Here is a 6,973-nt window from a genome sequence, read left to right on the forward strand (position 1 = left end):
TCCTGCTGACCTTGAAGGAGGAAGCATGTAGCCCCAGGAGGGGCACTGAGTTACATGGGTTCTAAGATGAAGGAAGACGAACTGACAAATAGATACAGAGAAACTAATAATATCAGGTGGGCTAAATGCACCTAAAACCACTTTTGGAAAATTAAACAGGATAAATTAATTGGAAAGATATTAATAGCTCAAAGAATCAAGGGGGTAATTGGGGAATCATGCCCAGGAGATAAGGAACCAAAGAGTTGAATAATGTTGCAGAAAAAATCTAATCTTCATATGTATCTGATGCCATTGTTTACCATCTCTTTCACAAGACACAGCCACCATAGCTAGACGCAGGCGACCAAATGAAAAAACTCTTTTCCCTTTATGTCACGAGCCCAAGGTATAGAATCCCGGATGAGAGCATCTGAGTATTGATTCTTGTGCCGTGGCCACCAGGAGATGAGAAGAGAGCAGATTTTATCTCAAAACATCTCTTACTGGGAGATGCTCTGTCACTCACTGAGAATCATAGAATGAGGATTCCTTAACGCTAGAAAGGCTCTTCATTTTCTGAGCAGCCAAAAAATGACAATTGTACATCCTACAAGGTCCCATTCACATTGTTTGAAACCAAAAGTAATCATATACCACCACAAAATATGCCACTTTGGCATAAGGATTATTTTGAGATGAAGGCAATTGAGAATCAACACATGCAGGAAGCATTCTCTGCCTCCCCTTATCTTCCTAAAAGTGGGGCATGAATTTCCCTTTGAGGAAGGTGTTCCTTCTTCCTACCCCAATACCAGGGAGAGAAGAGGGACTCTTACCAGCAAAGACTAGAGTTGACACCAAGATGAGTTTGCATAAACTGACCTTACTAAAATAGCCTTTATTTTCCATTATTTCTCCCATATAGGCTTACCTCGTTCCATTGCACTTCACTTCATTGCGCTTCACAGATGTTGCATTTTTTTTTTTTACAAACCAAAGGCAAGACCCTCAACTAGCAAAAAATATTATGACTCACTTTATTGCTATACTTGCTTTATTATGGTGATGGTCTAGAATCAAACCTGCAATATCTGCAAGATATGCCTGTATATTTCCTAGTCACTTCCCCATAATTTGCTATCCTTTGAAGCCTATTTAAGCTCCCAGTTTAACTTATTCTTTGAGTTTCACTTATTTTCTCTGAACTGTGCATGTAAATATTAATAAAAATGGTCTGCCTTTTCTCCTATTAATCTGTCTGTCATTAGTTTAATTTGTAAGACCCCAGGGACAGAACCTAAGGGAGTAGAGGAAAAGTTTTTCCTCTCTAACAAGACATAAGTGGAGCCTCAGCTAAAGCTGTTTTCTTCTGTACAGTGTGATTACATAGCTTATTAAATTAACCTTTTGGTTTAAGCCAATTTCTATCAAATTAATCTGTGCTTTCGTCTTAAAGAGTTCATATTAGTGCTCAGGGCTCCTATATTTTCTCCATTATGGGGTCCTTATTCTAGGACTCTAAAGAGCTCTCCCCGTAACTTTGAGACCAGACTTCTGATTTTTTAGTAAGGTTATAATTACTCAGCTGTGTATTATTACCCAGTCAAATTGGCTGCTTGACTGGACTTCTGAATGTCACTATCTGGATCTGCCATTAGCATGTTCTTTCCACATTTAGGCACATGCCACCCAGGACCAACACACAAATTCAGATGGCATCATTTACATTGAGTATGTATCCAATTCAAGCCATGGGGTACAGAGCCTATGAGATTGGCTAAACATGACAATCCTGATCCCCCATCCCTTAATATTTTACTATTATCTGGATTATTTTTACCCTGAATTTTTTTTCTTCAGAAATTACTTTATGTAGCTTATAAAAAATCCATACAATTAAATTCAAAATAAAATTTAAAAAATTTATGAATAAAAGTAGACTCAAAATTTAAAGGAAAAGTAATTAGCTCATAAAATAGAGTCGTCCTTTTGTTCTCAGCTTTCTAGTAGCCAATCTGCAAAGAGGAAGTAGTCATTTACGAAGGTAACTTTGTCCATGCATTAAAACAAAACAATTGCTTATGTGAAGCAAAACAAGTTGGTTCAGATCTTGGAGAAACAGACGCTAAGACAGGATTAAACAAAGCAGAGATTTATTGGAGAAAATAGCCGTGAGAGAAAATGGAGGGAGAGCTGAAAGAGGCTTGGAGAGCTATCAGACCATAATGCAGTTTGGACCCCTGTGCAGGAGGGATGGAAGAAAGGAACGTTGGGTAGGAAGTCTTAGACTGCAGTACAGTCAAGTTGCAGCAAGGGTGATGCGGAGTCCTTGAGCCAAAGTTGCTCATTAGAAAAATCCTATACCTTGCAAGGACACCCTTGCTTCAGCATCCCTATTGCACACCGTCGCTGGCTAGAAGCAACCTGTGGGAAGTGTAGTGACGGATTCAGAACTCGACAGCTTGGGCCATTGATCAATAATGCTTCCCACAGTAGGAGATCTGTGAGCAACATTTTCATGGCTGCCATACTCCTACCCTCATTTTGATGGGTCTGAAAAAATGATGACTACTAAATGTAAATGATTTACTTGAACCAAGCCTGAAACTTTATGTACCTTGGTAACTGACACTTCCCAATAATTTTAACCTTCATGACCAGCTGGATATGCCCTTACTCAAATTATACTGACAATGAGTTTTATAAATCTTGAAATATGAAAATTCATACCCCATGGAACTGGCATTCTAGTGAAGGTTATAGACATGTCAGCAATGAAATATAATACAAAGTAAAAGGAAATGTGTATTTAATAAAGGTATAAACAATGTATTATACAGAGGCTGGGAGGAATGGGAGATTTCACAAAGAGTTGGCATTTCATAAGGGACTTTATAGGTAAGCAGTGTTCCAATGTAGATCAACTGAGATTAACTCAATTTATTTGCATTTATTGTTTGAAGTAATGAGGGCTAATGATTAATGTAGATCCATAGTTCTCAAGCTTCGGTGTACCTCAGAATCATCCGGAGGGCTTGTTCAAACACAAATTACTGGATCCACCCCTATCCACAGACTTTCTGATTCAGTGAGTCTGGGAATGGAGCCTGAGAATTTGTATTTCTAACAAGTTCCTGTTTGCTGCTGATGTTGCCAGTCTAGATAGCATATGTGGAGAACCTAGAAAGTAATATAAGAATAGTAGTTTTTTTTAAGAATATGAGTTACCCAAATAATTGCTCTGATACTTCTCTCTCTTTAATTAACCTTGAACATGTCGACACAGGATCATTGCTAAGAAAGAGGTGCTTAGGTATTGAACAAGCTTTGGTTCAAGATTGAAATTCTTGGCTAGGTTTTTAGTTTATTTGTTTTTTGGGTTTTTGGATTCATAACCTCCCACACCCCCAGTCACTGGCAATCACTCATCAGTTTCTGTCCCTATAGTTTTGCCTTTTTCAAGACATTAGATAAATGGATAAATATAGTGTGTAGATTTGGTGGTCTGGCTTCTTTTACTTACAACATGCATTTGACATTTACCCATGTAATATCAGCAAATGTCATGCAAATATCAGTATTTCATTTATTGTATTGCTGAATAGTATCTCATTGTGTGTATACACCGCACTATGTTTATCATACACCAGTTGAAGGACATTTTCATCATTTCCAAATTTTGGCACTATGAATAAAGCTGCTGTAAATATTCAGGAATATAATTATTTAATTTAAGTAAACATCTAAAAGTATATAGTTTCTGGGTCATGTGGCAAGTGTATGTTTAATTTTATAAGCCACTGCCAAACTGTTTTCCAAAGCGGCTGCACCATTTTGCATTTCCACAGCAATGCATGAGAATTCCAGTTACTCCACATCTTTCCAGCATTTAATACCATCAGTTTATTATTATTTTATTTTACCCATTCTAATAAGTATATAGTAGTATTTTATTGTCATCTTAATTTAAATTTCCTTAAGGATTAATGATGTTGATATCTACTCGTATGCCTATTTGCAATCCATATTCCTTCATTGGTAAAATTTTGCATTAGTGTTTCTAGTATAGATAACTTAATAATGGTCTACTCTCAAGTAATATTATATCCCTTCATCTACAGTACAAGAACCATAAAATAGTATAATTTATTTCCCTTCTCCAGTCCTTTCTGTCATTGTTGTTATACAGTTTATTTTTACACATTATAAATACCATTATACATTGTTATTTTTACTTAAACATTCAATTATCTTTTAATGTAATTTAGAACATGAGAAAAATAGCATTTGTATTTATTCACATATTTCTAATTTCTGGTGTTATTTATTTCTTTGTATTGATGCAGATTTCTTTGTGATATCATTTCCTTATACCTGAAGGACTTCCTTTAAAATTACATGTCAGCTGATGATGAATTATTTCACGTTTTATAAGTTTGAATAAGCATTTCATTTTTATTATTGAAATATATTTTTACTGGTTAAACCATTCAAGGTTGATTATTATTTTCTTTTAGTGCTTTAAAGATATTGTTCCACTGTTTTCTGATTTGTACTATTCCCAACAAAAAGTCTGCTGTAATTCTTATATTTCTTTCTGCAAAATGTGTTTCCCTCTATCACTGGTTGTAATTTGTTATGATGTGTCTTACTGAAGTTTGCTTCATTTTTATTCCCTTGGGGTTTGATCCTTTTAATCTTTCTTTTAAGCTTTGTTAAGCAGTACCAGAGGAGCCTTTGGTCTAGGTCTTATCTTGCCCCTTAAATGAGCAACACTCCACGTATTATGTTTTCCACTCAGCTTGGTGAAAACATCAATAATTCCTGGTCCATTTGAGCCTTGGAGACTTTTTCTGCCTGCTTCTTTCAGGTTAGTCTTTCCTTGGCTTCAGGTAGCTTCCTCACTTGCATGTTCTGATAAATACTCAGAAGACTCAGAGAGGGAGGACCTTCTGCAGATCTTCAGAGGTTTCTCTCTCTGCAACTTTCTCTTCTACTTTACTCTGCCCTGTGAACTCCAGATACCTTGATCTCCTCCTTCCCAAGTCTGTCTCTTCAATTCAGGTTCACCTGGCTTTCACCACCCTGTGCTTGGTCTGAAAACTCTAAGTACTATGCTGGGTGATCATAGAACTCAATTCATTGTTTCCCCTCTTTCAGAGATCAGCGTCCTGCACTTCCTATTGTTTAACATCTGAAAACTATTTTTTTTTCTACTCTTTTAGTTGTTTAAGGCAGAAAGGTAAACCTGGTCCTTTTTCTCCATCTCGACTGGAAGCTTAGTTGTTTTGTTTCATTTTATTTCATTATTTTCTATAACACCTGCAATAATAATAGATATTTCGCCAGGTTGTTATAAGGATTACATAAAATAACGTATGTCAACTATTTGGCATAGTTCCTCTAAAAGTAAACTTAATCTCTTCATCTGTATTTTGTCAATCTTAATTGAATCATATTCTTACTATTTAATAAAGAATTCATATTATTTTAAGCTATCATTTTAAAAAGCATCAATAAGTTTTTCCACATTTGGAAATATGAAAATTTGGGGAATTGAAGTATGATTTTAAAATATATTAGACCAAAAACTTTATAAATTAATTTACAAATGAGATTCCAAATGAATGCTTGCCTCTAAGCAAGATATTATTGCATAAACATATTATATAATCATTTATTTTTTAATATTCAAGGAATTTGACTTTTATAAAATTTAATAAATATTTCCTTAGTCATGTAATTTTTGTTCCATTTGTGTAAGATTATATAAACTTCTACCATTCTAGATTTTATGTATACATGTGTATTTTTGTGTATTTGGATACTTATAATCATTAATGTTTTACTTGTCTTTTAGTTCAGTAGCCTTACATGAAAGAGGAAAACATGTTTTAAGGTTTTTAGAATAAGTTAAAATAAAGACAGGAGAGATGTAGTCTATAGAATATCTCTCTGGCTAGCATTTTCCTTTTAGAATGCCTCTTAGTTTCTAATGCATGAACTTCATGTGATGTGTGTTTCTCACAACAACCAATATTTGTATGGTAAAATTTATATTTATTTTCTCCAAACTCAGTATAACCTTTAAATTTTTTAACAAAAAGATATACAGGATACATTTTGCATTATTTTCCAAATATATTTGGCATGCCATCAGAATCATACAGTCATTTTGAAAAGGAAATATAGTTTCAAAAAAGGTGATGTACAAATTAGATGTTGTAGGTGATAAGAGAAGCATCACAGCATTACTGTGATGATGCCATTATTATTGTTTTTTAGTCTATTGTTTTTTAATCTATTGGTTTTTAAATCCAAAAGTGATATTTTAACCATTTTCCCTTTTAATACAATAGGTTGCTATTTATATGTAGATGTTTTTACTGTGCTTATCATACACTTTAACAACTTGGTTTAGGTTTTGAGGTGGTGAGAAATATATTTCCCATTTCAAACAGTGGAAACTCAGCTCCTAGTTAGCATTTCCACTTAGAAATTCTCATTTCAGGAATGAATTACTGATGTTAAGTGGGAGATATCTGTACTATTCAGTAGAAGAAAGGGCTATAAGGACTCAGCCTTGTTAAGGCAAGGGATCTGGATGTCATTAGCAATTTGCTGATGCTAACTCTCATTATGAATTTTGTAGGAAATTGTCTTTTTACTTTTTTCCCATAAAATTATTTCAAAGGTATTTTTAAGTTTGTTTTCGTTTGTGTGTGTGTGTTTCTAAAAGAGCTATTTTTATTTTTATACTCTTTTGTTTTAAGTAAAAGCTAAAGATCGTCTGAGATGGTTCTGGAAAGACCAGAAACCAAGAGAAACTGATAAAAGAATCCAATTAACTTCTGGTAAATTCAAGCAGATTTATAAAAATACATATATTAGTGCTTATATATACATATGATATGATTATAATATTAAAATGATTAAAATGATTAATAAATTGAAAACAGTAAAAAAATGTCCTATGTTATTTTTCTGGAAG

The sequence above is a fragment of the Pteropus alecto genome, unplaced genomic scaffold (genome assembly GCF_000325575.1).
Source record: "Pteropus alecto unplaced genomic scaffold, ASM32557v1 scaffold301, whole genome shotgun sequence".
NCBI lineage: Eukaryota > Metazoa > Chordata > Mammalia > Chiroptera > Pteropodidae > Pteropus > Pteropus alecto.